Source organism: Chiloscyllium plagiosum, unplaced genomic scaffold (genome assembly GCF_037043375.1).
Source record: "Chiloscyllium plagiosum isolate Xiang-an unplaced genomic scaffold, Cpla_swu_hap1 HiC_scaffold_5, whole genome shotgun sequence".
Taxonomy (NCBI): domain Eukaryota; kingdom Metazoa; phylum Chordata; class Chondrichthyes; order Orectolobiformes; family Hemiscylliidae; genus Chiloscyllium; species Chiloscyllium plagiosum.
Window position 1 is genome coordinate 2,832,276 of NW_028270143.1, and position 17,011 is coordinate 2,849,286.

At 41.4% G+C, this 17,011-nt stretch overlaps 1 long non-coding RNA gene across 1 annotated transcript in view; it reads left to right on the top strand.

Moving 5' to 3' along the window:
- The window catches only part of LOC122549667 (uncharacterized), a 178,705-nt gene that overhangs the window by 5,989 nt on the left and 155,705 nt on the right, over positions 1-17,011 (top strand). The window contains exon 2 of the long non-coding RNA XR_006311632.2: positions 1,604-1,674. This is a non-coding gene — a long non-coding RNA (uncharacterized LOC122549667). The remainder of the gene's footprint in view (positions 1-1,603; positions 1,675-17,011) is intronic.

The window sequence follows — 17,011 nt, forward strand, 5'->3', positions numbered from 1 at the left end:
CAAATCCCACACTTACCCACTGGGTATATGAATAGGAAGGGTTTGGAGGGATATCGGCCAGGTGCTGGCAGGTGGGACAACATTGGTTTGGGATATCTGGTCAGCATGGACGGGTTGGACCAAAGGGTCTGTTTCCATGCTGTACATCTCTATGACTCTATGATTAGCATGTGAAGATTACATCGCATCAATCATATTGCCACAGTATGATGCCCAGAATTGAGTTCGTGAACCCAGAATGAAAACCCAGCCTGCTTGAATCTATTTTTCTGATTTGTCTCCATTAATTTTCATCTGAATTCTGTCTGGCCAATTTAGCGGCCTATGTATGTTTTCCTGAAGTAATTTACAAAAAGCTTCATAACAAACCATACTCCATATTTTTACATTGTTGCAAATATTGTTACTTTGCTGCCAATACCCATGTTCAAGTCTTTTGAGTTTGAGTTTGATTTATTGTTTGAGTTTGATTTCTTGTTCTCACATATGCCAAGATACAGTGAAAAGTGTTGTTCTGTGTGATATACAGAGAGATCGTACCATAAGGTACCTAAACAGAGTGCAGAATACAGTATTACAGCCACAGAAAAGATGCAGAGAGGGAGGTCAAAATTAACATTTGAGAAGTGGAGAGGTCTTGGATTACGTTGGTTGTTTTCCTGAGGCAGTGGGAAGTGTAGACGGAAACAATGATGGAAGGCTGGTTTGAATGATGGACTGGGTTGTGTTCACAACTCTGTAGTTTATTTTGGCAAGGTTAGTTGCCATACCACACAGTGATGCATCCAGATAGGATGCTTTCTATGGTGCATGCACAAAAATTGGGAGGAGTTTTTGCGGACATACTGAATTTCCTTAGCCTCCTGAGGAAGTAGGGATATTGTTATGCTTTCTTGACCATTGCATTGATGTGGGTGAACCAGGACAGATTGTTGGCGATCATCACTCCCAGGAGCATGACACCTCAACATCATGGATACAGACAGGGGCATGCCCTCCACTCTGTTTCCTGAAGTCAATGATTAGCTCCTTTGTTTCTCTGACGTTGACGGAGAGATTTTATGCATACTTTTTAGAAAGCGAGCAAGAAAACAATCAATAGTTCCCAAACCAGTGCTTGGGGATACTGTTGGTTGTATCCATTAGTCTGAAAAAAACATTCACGGATCTGTCATTTGTCTAACTTGTCATGCTCTTAGTCATTTTCCTTTAATATTATGTATTTTTGTTACATCAACAATGCTCCTAAGGGTCACCTTAGAGATGCAGGAAGCTAGTGGTTAGGACGCTGAACCAGAAACCTAAAATCCAATAACTGGTCATTTGTGGTTCACCCCAGAAATTATCCTAAAAGCTGGCAGAGTATAATACAAACCTAAATGGTTGGCTAATGATTTCAAAGAAGTCAAAGTGACACTCCAATTGGTCTGTTCTACTTGTGACTCTGGTCATATACTATGCGGTTGATTATTTTCAACATTTCATGAATTCCAAGAATAACTTTTCTAAAAATGTATCTGACTCCTTTATATATGCAACATCCACATGCACAACATTCACTCCATTTTCTTTAATAAAACATTTCATTATTTATCTTTGCCAGGAATTGGTGTTGGAGAGACTGTTAGGTCTGAAGGTTGATATGTCCCCGGGGCCTGATGGTCTACATCCCAGGTACTGAAGGAGGTGGCTCGAGAAATCGTGGATGCATTGGTGATTATTTTCCACAGTTCGATAGATTCAGGATCAGTTCCTGCGGATTGGAGGGTGGCTAATGTTGTACCACTTTTTAAGAAAGGTGGGAGAGAGAAAGCAGGAAATTATAGACCAGTTAGTCTGACCTCAGTGGTGGGAAAGACGCTGGAGTCTATTAAAAAGGATGAAATTACGACACATCTGGATAGTAGTAACAGGATAGGTCAGAGTCAGCATGGATTTATGAAGGGGAAATCATGCTTGACTAATCTGGAATTTTTTGAGGATGTAACTCTGAAGATGGACGAGGGAGATCCAGTAGATGTTGTGTACCTGGACTTTCAGAAAGCTTTTGATAAAGTCCCACTTAGGAGGTTAGTGAGCAAAATCAGGGCGCATGGTATTGGGGGCAAAGTACTAACTTGGATTGAAAGTTGGTTGGCTGATACAAAACAAAGAGTAGTGATAAAAGGCTCCATTTCGGAATGGCAGGCAGTGACCAGTGGGGTACCGCAGGGATCAGTGCTGGGACCGCAGCTTTTTGCAATATATATTAATGATATAGAAGATGGTATTAGTAATAACATTAGCAAATTTGCTGATGATACTAAGCTGGGTGGCAGGGTGAAATGTGAGGAGGATGTTAGGAGATTACAGGGTGACCTGGACAGGTTAGGTGAGTGGTCAGATGCATGGCAGATGCAGTTTAATGTGGATAAATGTATGGTTATCCACTTTGGTGGCAAGAACAGGAAGGCAGATTACTACCTAAATGGAAACAATTTAGGTAAAGGGGCAGTACAGAGAGATCTGGGTGTTCTTGTACACCAGTCAATGAAGGTAAGCATGCAGGTACAGCAGGTAGTGAAGAAGGCTAATAGTATGCTGGCCTTCATAACAAGAGGGATTGAGTATAGAAGCAAAGAGGTTCTTCTGCAAATGTACAGGGCCCTGGTGAGACCACACCTGGAGTACTGTGTGCAGTTCTGGTCTCCAAATTTGAGGAAAGACATTCTGGCTATTGAGGGAGTGCGGGGAAGGTCATGAGGTCAATTCCTGGAATGGCGGGACTACCTTACGCTGAAAGACTGAAGCAACTGGGCTTGTATACCCTAGAGTTTAGAAGACTGAGAGGGGATCTGATTGAGACATATAAGATTATTAAAGGATTGGACACTCTGGGGGCAGGAAACATGTTTCTGCTGATGGGTGAGTGCTGAACCAGAGGACACAGCTTAAAAATACGGGGTAGACCATTTAGGACAGAGATGAGGAGAAACTTCTTCACCCAGAGAGTGGTGGCTGTGTGGAATGCTCTGCCCCAGAGGGCAAAGGAGGCCCAGTCTCTGGATTCATTTAAGAAAGAGTTAGATAGAGCTCGCAAGGATAGTGGAATCAAGGTTTATGGAGATAAGGCAGGAACAGGATACTGATTAAGGATGATCAGCCATGATTATATTGAATGGTGGGAAGGCTCAACGGGCAAAATGGCCTACTCCTGCACCTATTGTCTATTATCTACAAAATTTGGAAAAAGATTACCATTAGACATGAGATGACATGCTAAGGAGTCAAACTTTATGTTCATTCCTCATGGACTGTAATTTGTAATCTTTCTGAGTAATTGCTATCTAACATGAAGTCAATGATCCCAAACTGCTGTGAACAAAAGAAAAGCACAATAACAAAGATGTTGAAAGTGATCGTCATTCAAATCTATTAAATGGAATACTGCAAAGACTATCAAACCCACAAAGGGGTCTATCAAGGTAACAATGCATAAATAGTTAGGACTTACATGGTTTCCTTTCATAAAATCAACCAGGAGATCCCTCAGATATAGGGAGATGCAACGTATTCATTACTTTGTGTCATTACCTTTCAGATTGATAAGTTGATTCATGTCCATGACAGACCTAAACTGTATGATGAAATCAAGGATAAGTTGAGTTTGTTACTCTGGTCTCTCTGTACTGGCATGTCAACACCATGGGCTGCCAGAATTGTGATCGGTTGAGGAAAATAAGTTACCAAAATATTTTCTTGTGTATATGAAATATTATGAAGGTACGAAAAGGACTGCAAGTTGTCTATACTAGAATAATTGGGAATGATTTTAAATGCTTGGTGCTACAAGAATCCTGTGCTTGTCTTGGAGTGACAGCAAACATTATCTATTGATCGTTATGGCCAATGGGAAGTAATTATTTGACCACTCAATCAGAAAACAAGAGCCTTGACCTATTCGCTATTTGTGTGTATGTTTATCTGTTTCAATTTTCAAGTTTTAACTTATCACAAATATTTTGGTTATATAGTACAAAAGAATTTTGTTATAAAATGTCATGAAAATTTTCATCCAACTAGATGTCCAAACTGTTGCAGTAGAGTTTATTGTGCAATTATAGGAAATGAATTTTGATTTCCTATTTATCCTACAATGAACAAATTTGAACAACTTTATCTTAACACCCCTTTCCCAAGAACTAGCAATACAAGCATTGTTTTTATTTGTGGGCTCGCTCTCACAAACACACTTTAGCTGTGAACTAAGAACATAGTGGAGAAATGTACAGCACTACTAGTGTTTTCCACTGATTCTTTTTAAACATTTATTTAGATTTGTATTTTTATTAAAACTGAAGCAGCTATTCATTTAAATATTGTGGCTACAAAAACATGTTAGGGACTAGAATTCTGTCCAAAGTCTGTCCACTATCTATAGAACAGAGGATAGGTGTGTGATTGAACACTGAAACAAAAACAGAAATTGCTGGAGAATCTCAGTAGGTCTGGCAGTATCGATGGAGTGAAAGCAGAGTTTACATTCTTCAGTTCTGGACTGGAAACATTAATTCTGCTTTTCTCCACAGGGGCTGCCAGACCTACAGAATCTCTCCAATAATTTCTGTTTTTGTTTCAGATTTTCAGCAGTTGTAGTTCTTTGCTTTACTTTAGTGTGATGGAATACTTTCCACTTAGGGACGAGCATGACTCCAACAATTCTCAAGCAGCTCACTGTCATCCAGGACACAGGAACCCACTTGATCAGCACCCCAATGTCCACCTTAAACATTTATTCTCTCTATGACTGGTACATAGTGGCAGCAGTCTGTACCATCTACTGGATGAATTGGAGCAGCTCACCAAGTTTCCTTTTGACAGCCCTTTTGACAGCATTTTTCATATCTGCTATCACATAGAAAAAATACCAACTGTAAAATTCTTCTCCAAGCCACACACCAACCTGACTTTGAACTCTACCACTATTCATTCATTGATGATCAGGATAGAAATCCTAGCCAAAGTTTATTCATGAGTTGCTGCTCATAAAACCAAAGGGAAATGCCTGGCCATTGGACTGTACATGTTGCCATCAAGCATTTCCTGCTATTATCAGGACTTTCAGCTTTTTGTAAAAGCCCTGTTTTTTTGTGTTCAAAATCAGTGCAGGACATCAGCAATGTCTTGCAGTTACATAAAGGAGATAACTTAGGTTCTCTATTCCAGGAGAAATAACTACATTTCATTGCCTTTTGCTAGAGATTAGCAGGAAGTGCCAGTAAATGTCTTTGCTGGGATTTCAGACATCCCCACGATGCAGGATTTCATTGACTGCAGACACTTCACCTTGTTGATATGTGACCATAGACAGTACATCTTGCAGGCCAAAATTCAGTGTCCTGGCAGTGATCCTTGAGCTGAGATGACTGACCTCCAACAAGCACAACTATCTTCCTCTGTTGTCTATATGATTCCAAACAGCAGAGAGTTTTCCCTCTAATTCTCATTGACTATAGTTTGGTGAGAGACTCTGATGCCACACTCGGTCAAATATGACCTTGATGTCAAGGGCAACCACTCTCATCTCCCTTCTGAAGCCATGCTATTTTGGCAAAGTTTAAACTAAGGCTGTATTGAGGTAAGAAGCCAAGTGGCCCTGGCAGAACCCAAAGTGAGCAACTTCAATTCCTCAATCATCAGTAGTTTCACACTACTTACCTTGCCAATGATCATCACATTGTCCTCTTGGCCACAATGCAAAAATAAAAAGCCAGCCCAAAGTAAGCATTGTAAAGAAAATTTATAAACAATATCATGCCATGCTTCATAAATCAATCAACCTTGTACACTTTCGTGTTGTTTGCCTTCCATGTATCTTTGCTTATCCTTTATGTTCTTATGCAGTGTTATTCCAATAGAAGCACCACAGCTGGTAGAAGGCTGCTGACTTTCAATGGAGGGTCTCAGACCATAAGCAGCTCTGGAAGATCTTCACTCAGACTTCACTGTCACAGCATGGGCAGCTGCTGTCAGGACTGGCTGACTGAAAAGTCACAAGGAGATTGGTGGAGTAGTAAAGACGGGGAGATAAGTTATGTTATCATGGCAGAGAACAGCAAGTTTGAATTTGCACTAATACTGGGGCTTTGCTTCAGCAATCCTTCTGATCTGTTGGGGGAAGACTGCTGGATTGCTGCAGTACTTTGAATGCCCTTTGAATGCTTGGCTTGTTACTTTATGGCTATGGATGTCAATTTGCAGGGCTTTGGTGTGAACCTTCGCTACAGCCTTCAGAGATGGAAGTTGTCTGGAAGCTGAGATATTAGTCTTTAGAAGTTGGATTATGTTTACGTTATACATGTACTGATGGGGTTAGGTCCAACTTCCACATTAGAATAGATGGGCTTCAATGTCTGTGCAAGGTCGTATGCCAAACTGAAGGTGCATCCTCACTTGCCGTTGAATGCAGGCTATCTGGTACATCTGCAATGGGCCAAGCATTTTTGTACACAGGAATTAGAGGGGTACACTATATTCTTTTTGAGATATACTTCTCCACTTCTCATAATAAATAATTTTAACCAGATTGGTGGTATGGCCAATTATATATAGGTGTCAGACGGTGTCAGCTTCAGTATTAAGCACTATTCAGCCAGGTTTCTTAAGTAAATAGTAAACAACTGTTTATTTACTTTTATTACCAAAGAAATTGAAATAAAGATGTAAAGATTATTGGCAGTTTACAACATACAAGTATGAAAATGTACCATTTGTTTAAAAAAACTAACACATCCACACCTAACTCACAAGTTTTAACTTGAGTACTTTGATCAACTAATAGTTAAACTCAGGTCGACAGGGTGGTTAAGAAAGCGTTAATTCGCTTGCCTTCATTGCTAAGACCATTGAGTATAGGAGTTGGGATGTCATGTTTAGGTTGCATAGAACATTCGTGAAGTCACCTTCGGAGTACTGTGTACAGTTCTGGTCGCCCTTTTTCAGGAAGGATATTGTTAAATTGGAGAGGGTTCAAAAAAGATTTACTAAGAAGTTGCCAGGACTGGAGGGTTTGAGTTATAAGGAGGGGCTGGATAGGCTGGGACTATTTTTTTCACTGGAGCGTAGGAGGTTGAGAGGTGACCTTAGAGGTTTATAAAATCATGAGGGTTATAGATAAGATGAATAGCAAAGGTCTTTTTCCTAGTTTGGGGGAGTTCAAAACTAGGGAGCATATTTTTTAAGGTGAGAGGAGAAAGATTTAAAAGGGACATGAGAGGCAACTTTTTCACTCAGAGGGTGGCTCGTATTTAGAATGAACTGCCAGAGGAAATGGTAGATGCAGGTTCAGTTATGACATTTAAAAGACATTTAAACAGGTACATGAATAGGAAAGGTTTAGAGGGATATGGACCAAACACAGGTAAGTGGGACTAGTTTAGTTTGAAAAATTTGGTCAGCATGAATAAGACCAAAGGGTCTGTTTCCATGCTGTCTGCCTCTATGACTCCTGAAAAAGGGATAAGTCACTGATTGTCCCAAATAGTGCTCTTATTCTGTGGAGGTTATTCTGCACTCATGATCTGTTGGCACTGAGGTGTCTTCCTGGTACTGTTGTAGCTTATTACAGAGATTTCAGCAAATTCTCCCTAGCAATCATCCCAACATGTGAAGATATCTTCTAGTGGGTTTACGCTTCACACACTCTGCTAATAGGTGTTACAAAGAATATTAGAGGGACAATGATCTGTTACTGTTCAGGCAAAACAACTCTCTCTCTAAGTTTAAGCCTGCAATAGCCTTATTCCACCCATTCGTGGGCTATGTGACCTCTGCCTGAAAATCCTTCAGACTGTATGACTCCATCCAAGCTCCCTTGTCCTCGAAGTTCCAACATTGCTGTTGTTGCAGCCGATGCTTTTTCCTGAGCAAGGCATCATTTATTTAAAAATTCAAGATATATTTCTATGGGTCCATAAATAATTTTTATAAAAATTTGGATCACATCTCTTCATAACAGCACCTGTTAGCATTTTTTCATAGCTTGGCCCACTGTAGTCATCATCTGAATCCTCTGTAAAAGAACTTTTGTGCCACTTCATTCTCTGTGGGCTAGCATCAAAGTTATCTTTTCTCTGTTGGCTGCACTGTTTTTATGGAGGAAATGAGGACTGCAGATGCAGGAGATCAGAGTCGAACAGTGTAGTTCTGGAAAAGCACAGCCGGTCAGGCAGTATCTGAGAAGCAGGAGAGCCAACTTTTCAAGCACCCCCTCATTCCGGATGAAGAGCTTATGCTTGAAACATCTACCCTCCTGCTCCATGGATGCTGCCTGCACCATTTTTATGCTTGGCACCTGACCATGTTCCTAAGACCTTAATGTTTAGGAGCAGAATGAAGCCATTCAGCCCATAGTGTCTCCTTGGCCATTCGATCATGGCTGATATGTTTCTCAACCTCATTCTCCTGCCTTCTTACTGTAATGCTTGATCCCCATACTAATCAAGAATCTGTTTATCTCTGTCTTAATGACTCAATGACTTGGCCTCACAGCCCTCTGCTGCAATGATTTTCACAGATTCACCACCCTCCTGCTGAAGAAATTCCTCCTCATCTCAATTCTAAAGAGTCATCCCTTCCTTCTGAGGCTGGACTCTCCTACTAATGGAAACATCTTCTCCATTTCTATTCTATCTAAGTTTTCAGTATTCTGTAAGTTTCAATGGTGTGTCTTCAACATTGCTCTCTTCTCTACCTTCCGCTAATACTGGTCACAATCACTGTAATAGTCATTTGATCATGGTCCAAGTTTGGAGTCTGAGTACCACCTCTTTACTTGAGTGCAGACTGAAGTGAAAGTGACTTCCCTTGACAGCAAGGCTGCATTTGACCAACAATGACATCAAGGAACCCCAGCAAAACTGGAATCAATGGGAATTGGAGGAGAACTCTCTGCTGATTGGAATCATACCAGATGCAAAGATGGTTATGGTTGTTGGAAGTCATTCATCTCAACTCCAAGATATTTCATAGAATCCCTACAATATGGAAACAAGCCATTTGACTCAACAAGTCCACACCGACCCTCTGAAGAGTATCCCACTCAGACCCATTCCCATAACCCTATTACTCTACATTTCCCCTGACTAATGCACTTAGCCGACACATCCCTGAACTGTATGGGGAATTTGTGCCAGGGTTGGAGTATTTGAGCTACAGGGAGAGGCTGAATAGGCTAAGACTGTTTTCCCTAGAGTATTGGAGGCTGAGGGGTGACTTTATAGACATTTATAAAATCATGAGGAGCATGGATAGAGTAAATAGACAAAATCTTTTCCCTAAGGTGGGGGAGTCCAGAACTAGAGGGCACAGGTTTTGGGTGAGAGGGAAAGGATATAAAAGAGACCTAAGGGGCAACGTTTTCCTACAGAGGATGGTCCGTGTATGGAATGAGCTGCCAGAGGAAGTGGTGGAGGCTGGTACAATTACAACATTTAAAAGGCATCTGGATGGGTATATGAATAGGAAGGGTTTAGAGGGACATGGGCCAAGTGCTGGCAAATGGGATACATTAGGTCGGGATATCTGGTCGGCATGGACGAGTTGGATCGAAAGGTCTGTTTCCATGCTGTACCTCTCTATGACTCAAATTCACCTAACTTGCATATCTTTGGACTGTGGGAGGAAACCAGAGCACCCGGAGGAAACCCACGCAGACACAAGAAGAATGCGCAAACTCCACACAGTCACCTGAGGCTGGAATCGAATCTGGGTCCCTGGCACCGTGAGGCAGCACTTTGCCACCATGCCTGCAGGAGTTCCTCAGCGTAGTGTCCTAGATCCAACCATCTTTAGCTGTTTTAGCAATAACTTTCCCTCCATACGGTCAGAAGTGTGAATGTTTATTAATCATTGCACAATGTTCAGTGGCAGCTGCAACTGCTCACCATGTCCATATCCAAATGCAGCAAGACCAGGACAGTGTCCTGGTTTGGGCTGACAAGTGGCAAGTAACATTTGCATCATTACAAATGCCAGGCAATGATGAATCTAATCATTGACATTCAGTGAGAGTCTCCACTGATTAAAAACTGACCATAAATACTATGGCCATAACAGTGAATCAGAGACTAGGAATCTTAAATTTACTACCTCACCTCCTGACTCCCAAACACTATCCACCACCTACAGGACACAAGTCAGGAGTATGATGGAATACTCCCAAATTGTCTGAATAAGTGTATCTCCAACAACACCTAAGAAGCTTGACACCGTCCAGGACAAAGCAGCCAGTTGGATTAGCACTACATCCAAAGACATTTATTCCCACCACCATTGATGCTCAGTCACAACATTGTGCACCATCTACAAGATGTGCTGCAGAAATTTGCAAATGCTCCTTAGATAGGACCTTCCAAACCCACTACCATCTAGAGGCACAAGGACACCAGATATCTGGGGACACCACCTCCTGCAAGTTCCTCTCCAAGCTACTCATTATCCAGACTAGGAAATATATCGATGTCTCTTCGGTGCTGCTGAGTCAGAATCATGGAACATCCTCCCTAATGGCATTACAGGTGTACCTACACCTACACTATAGCAGCTCAAGAAGGCAGCTCACTCCCGTCTCCTCAAAAGCAAATTAGATGGGCAATAAATGCAGACCCAGCCAGTAAAGCCCATATCCCATGAACAAATCAGAACAAAAATGAGTAAGATGCCCACAAGTAGACAGGTCTCGAATCCCAGCCCTTGATATTTTACTTTTCAACACTATAGCTTACAGCTCTGTATCTTTGATGCTTTAGAAAATGAAAAATTATTTATTTCCCTGTTTAATGTATAAGTCCTGATAGAGAATAATTAGAATAGGCTTCTCATGTAAACTGGCAGCTGTGTTACAAGTGGGAGCCAAACAGCAATATTTCTTATTGAACATTGTTTACATGCTTTCCTCTAGTTTTAAAAATGTTTTATATTTTGTGGACACTGCACAGCTCAGATACTAACTTTGTTAAAGATTATTTAATAAGACAGTGATCAACATACTGGAAAAATACAAACACTGTCAAATCACTCAATTAATCTTGGAATTTCTTTTTAAAACAAATCAAAATTTAAACGTAAATACTCTCTTGGATTATTCATTTCAATGTATCACTAACTCTGTTATTGTCTTTAGACACAATGATCTTCAAAAATCATCAGAAATGATTTTGTTAATAAATTAATATGAAAAGATGATAGCCCATTAACTTGCTTCAGGGAAGCTTGTGAAGTTAATTTTATTGAATTTGTTGTGAAATGTTCTACTATAGACACATCAAGAAGTGGTTCATGCCATCTCCACCCTGGTAAATATGCAAAATGAAAGCTTCAAATATCCTTATCACATACACTTGACAATGATATTATGTTAATTTTGTTCTGGTATCCCTTTTTCAATTGTTTCATCACATATCGAGGAGGAAGTTATATTAACTCATTTCCTTCTTCATAGAATTGGTAAATATTTTTGCAACATTTTAGCACTTATACATTACTAATTAAAATACAACTTAATTGCCCTCATGCTGTAAGTAAACTAAATTCACTGGGGCAGAATTTGTTCAGTGGCAACTGAGACTGCCAAGGGGTGGCACGGTGGCTCAGTGGTTAGCACTGCTGCCTCACAGTGCCAGGTACCCAGGTTCGATTCCCACCTTGGGCGACTGTCTGTGTGGAGTTTGCATATTCTCCCAATGTCTGCGTGGGTTTCCTCTGGGTGCTCTGGTTTCCTCCCACAATCCAAAGATGTGCAGGTTAGGGGAATTGGCTATGCGAAATTGCCCATAGTGTTATGGTGCCTTCATCAGTGGTAAATATAGGGTAGGGGAATGGGTCTGGATGGGTTATTCTTTAGAGGGTCTGTGTGGACTTGTAGGGCAAAAGGGCCTGTTTCCACACTGTAGGGATTCTATGAAAACTCACTGTATCACCTGACAATAAACACATTAAGAACTGGCAGGCCAAGTATAGGCACATTTCTCTTTGAGGGTGCTTATAGTGCAGTGGTAATGTCCTTCCCTCTGATCCAGGAGGCTCAGGGTCAATCTGAACAGGTTGATTAGAAAATATCTAAGAAAGACCTCAACACTAGTGTCCTGGGCTGTCACAGGCTGCTGGCCACCCACATGTTGGCAGCTTCTGAGTCTGGTCAAAACCCATTCCTTGGGGCACCAGCAGTGAGAAGGTAAGCCCTTTTTATATCCTTCTCCAATGCTGGAGGTGTAGAGACAAGGTGTTAAGGAGGGGGTCAAAAGCCCCCTATTTGGCGCAATTGGAAGTCCCCCTCCATCCTGGCAACCAGGTCATCTTGGCTCCAAAGTTGCGAAACTAACCACTTTTCCCAACCTCCAGGTAAGCAGGTGATCAGGCCAGTTGCGGGTTCAAGTCTGTAAATCGACTTTAATTGACCACTTGAGGATCTTTATTACTGACAGGTCAACAAAGTCACGCATGACAGTTCTCGTCTAGAATTTAATTAATCAGGTGGTGAGAAAGGGCTGAATTTCTCTCAAGGGCCAACTCACCCGATTATTTCCCCTTCTCATCACCCCACTCACCATCTCACTAATGAAATCATGGATGAAGAATGGTACAACAAACCAAATTCATTAAAATACCAACAATACAATTTCATATTGTACAATATATTGGCTCCAAAGTTGCGAAACTAACCACTTTTCCCAACCTCCAGGTAAGCAGGTGATCAGGCCAGTTGCGGGTTCAAGTCTGTAAATCGACTTTAATTGACCACTTGAGGATTGTAATCAATCAAAAAATGAAACAGCAAGTCATTTTTTTCTGCTTCCGTTTACTTGGTGTACATTGTAATCAGCTACACTATTTCCACAGTTTAAACAATGATAATATACAAAGCATTACTTTAACCTTTGATATACTGGATTTAAAATCATAGCCATGGAGGTAAATAATGATTTAATGTTGGCAAAAGTTTATTTTTCACTAGTAAATATATAAACAGCTATTATTTGTTGGCAGCTGAATTGGATAGTCCCTGAAATAGACAAAGGGATCAAAAAGGATGCTAAATGTAAACATTGGGCCTTCAATAAGTGTGAACTTAGTGGACTCAAAGAAGGAGGTGCAGAAAAGGAAGGAGGTGCTTTTTCTTGCCTCAAATACTAATTGTGGTTCATGTTATATGTAAATATTTTATTTAATTTATCCATAACTTAAACTACATGTAATAATTGGTCTAATAAATAATATCAGTATTGCTGTAAAAAGTCATATTGTACTTTTGTCTAAACATATTATCTTGCACTCATCAAGATAATTCACATGAAATGCCAAGGAAAATAAAAGAAAGGGGATTGATTGATTGACAAGTAAACCCTGATTGAGGTGTTCCCTGGAGAATGCATCAGTTAATAATGACTGATAGCTAACTACCAAGTTTTGTTTAAATCTTGAACAAGACAGGTGGACTCTCATTGGTCAAGGCATGGCCCAAGAAATTAATAAAAGAATAGCCATCACTTGATGCATTAAAATATGTGCATTGTAAATACACTTTCTTTCCATCCACTAAAAGCACTGTGTATTAATATATGCAGCTTCAATTTCACATAAATGTGCCATGCTATGAGTCCAATTCACAATCTTAAATTAGTTGTGTGAAGCATTCCCTTCGCGACTCCCTTGTAAGGTCCACGGCCCCCGCCACCCACCCTCCTCTCCTGGCACCTCCCCCTGCCACACATGAATTGCAAAACCTGCGCCCACACCTCCCCCCTCACCTCCATCCAAGGCCCCAAACGAACCTTCCACATCCATCAGAGCTTTACCTGCACTTCCAAACATGTCATTCACTGTATCCATTGCTCCCGATGTGAACTCCTCTATATTGGGGAGACAAGACGCCTACTTGCAGAGCGCTTCAGAGAACATCTGCGGGACACCCACACCAACCAACCCCACCGGCCCATGGCCAAACACTTTAACTTCCCCTCCCACTCTGCCTAGGATATGCAGATCCTAGATTTCCTCTATCACCATTCCCTATCCACCCGACGCCTGGAGGTAGAATGTCTCATCTTCCACCTCGGGACCCTACAACCCCACAGCATCAATGTGGATTTCACCAGTTTCCTCATTTCCCTTCCCCCACCTTATGCCAGTTCCAACTTTCCAACTCAGCACTGCCCTCATGATTTGTCCTACCTGTCCAACTTCCTTCCCCCCTATCCATTCTACCCTCCTCTCCGACGTATCACCATTACCCCACCTTCATCTACCTATCACACTCTCAGCTATCTCTTCCCCCCCCCCCCCCAGTCCCACGCCCCTCCCATTTATCTCACCAATCCCTCGACTCACAGCCTCATTCCTAATGAAGGGCTTTAGCCCGAAACGTTGATTCTCCTGCTCCTCAGATGCTACCTGACCTGTGTCCTTTTTCAGCACCACACTCTTGACTCTAATCTCCAGCATCTGCAGTCCTCACTTTCGCCTGAAGAATTATGCTGACCATCAGGATTGCAGAGCAAGTGTTTTCCAATTAAAAATCACATGTAATGTTGAACACTATGTTACGAGTTTTGTAAGCAGTATAATTCAATATGGCCAGTACTTCGTGCAAACAGCAGGAGTGATATGCAATTAGGTATGATCTGCAGTTTTACATACCTGGCATTATACCAGCCCTCAAATTCATATGCCTCATTACTCATTTGTGTCATAGACAGAATGTATTTTTAACTTAATGACAGGATCTCATTAGTGGCTAACACTACTTGCCACTGCATTGTAGCAGCATGAAACCATTAGCTTCATCTGTTGCACAAACTTTTGAGATGCCTTACAGGGTAATCTGAGGGTGACTGGGCACCTCTCAGGACCAATCATGATGGCCTTAGGTCTGTTGATGAAATTGCACAATGTGCCATGCTATATATCTCTATGACTCTAACACCAACAGGATGGTATAGTTGAGTCCTATTTCAGCAACAAACTTGCACAGCAAACAAATGCTTAACAAATATTTTCTTAACACAGTATTTAAACAGTCCAACCAGGAAAGGGGTTATACTGGACCTGGTTTTGGGACATGAGCCCGGCCAGGTGAGTGAACTTTCAGTGGGGGGGGGAGCATTTTGGGAGTAGTGACCCTATTATTGTGAGTTTTAAGATACTCATGGATAGGGATCACAGAAGTCCTCAGGTGAAGGTATTAAACGGGGGGAAGGCGAACGACAACTACATTAGGCAGGGACTGGAGGATTTTGATTGAGGCGGCTGTTTGAGGATAAATCCATATCAGACATGTGGGAGTAATAGAAGTGACAGTTGATAAGAGTTCAGGAATGGCATACTCTTGTGAAAATGAAGGATACATATGGCAAGTTACATGAGGATGGGAACTGATGAAGCCCTTGAAGTATATAAGGTGTGTTGGAAAGAACTTAAGCAAGGAATTAGAAGGACTAAAAGGGGTCATGAAAAGTTGTTAGCAAACAGGATTAAGGAGAATGCCAAGGCTTTTTATACATACATAAAAAGCAAGAAGATAGCAAGGAAAAGGATTGGCACGCTCAAGGACAAAGGAGGGAATCTATGTATGGAGCAAGAAAAGATAAGTGAGGCCCTAAACCAATACTTATGTCAGTATTCACCAAAGACAAGGAATTGGTGGAGGATGATCTCACCTAAGGGAATGTTGAATTTCCAGGCCAAGTTGCTATTGCAAAGGAAGAGATGTTGTGCATCTTAAAACATATCAGGGTAGATAAGTCCACGGGTCCTGATGGAATCTATTCCAGAATATTGAGTGGGGCAAAGAACAAATCACTGAAGCATTGACAGACGTTTTTGTATCCTCATGGGCCAAAGGTGAGGTCCCAGAGGACTGGGCAATAGACAATATTGGTAAAAACAATGACTGCAGATGCTGGAAACCAGATTCTGGATTAGTGGTGCTGGAAGAGCACAGCAGTTCAGGCAGCATCCAAGGAGCTTCGACAATATTGACCCATTGTTTAAGAAGAGTAGCAGGAATAATCCATGAAATTACAGGCCTGTGAAACTTATGCTGGTAGTTGTGAAATTATTGGAAAATATTCTCAGGGACAAGATCTTTACGCATTTAGAAGTAAGTGGACTTATTAGTGATAGACAGCATGGTTTGTGCAGGGGGAGGTCATGCCTCACTAACTTGATCAAGTTTTTTGAGGAGGCAACCAAGATGATGATGGAAAAGTGATTGATGTTGTCTCCATGGATTCAGTAAAGCATTTGACAAGGTCCCTCATGGCAGACTGGTACAAAAGATGAAGTCACATGGTAACAGGGGTGAGCTGGCAAAATGGATACAGAACTGGCTTAATCATAGCAGGCAGAAGGTAGCGTGGAAGGATGCTTTTCAGAATGGAGGGTTGTGACTAGCAGTGTTCTACAGGGATCAGTGCGGGGACCTCTGCAGTTCATGGTTTATATAAATGATTTTGAGGAAAATGTAGCTGGTCTAATTAGTAAGTTTACAGATGATACAGAGATTGGTGGAGTTGCACATAGTGAGGAGGCTTGTCAGAGGATTAGCAAGATATAGGTCATTTAGAGACATGGGCAGAAGAAAGCAGATGGAGTTCAATCTGGATAAATGTGAGGTGATGGATTTTGGAAGGTCAAGTACAGGTGGAAATTATACAATGAATGGCAGGGCTCTTAGGAGTATTGTTATGCAGAAGGATCTGGGTGTGCATCTCCACAGATCACTGAAGGTGGCAGCATAGGCAGATACGGTAGTAAAAAAGGCCTATGGCACACTTGCCTTCATTGGAAGGGGCATTCAGTGTAAGAATAGACTCAATAGCAGCATTCAAGAAGGACCTGGATGAATACATGAAGAGGAAGGGAATAGAGGGATACGGATTCTGTAAGTAAAGACAATTTTAGTATGGAAGGATAAAACATGTTGGTGCAGGCTTAGAGGACTGAAGGACCTGTTCCTGTGCTGTATTGTTATTTG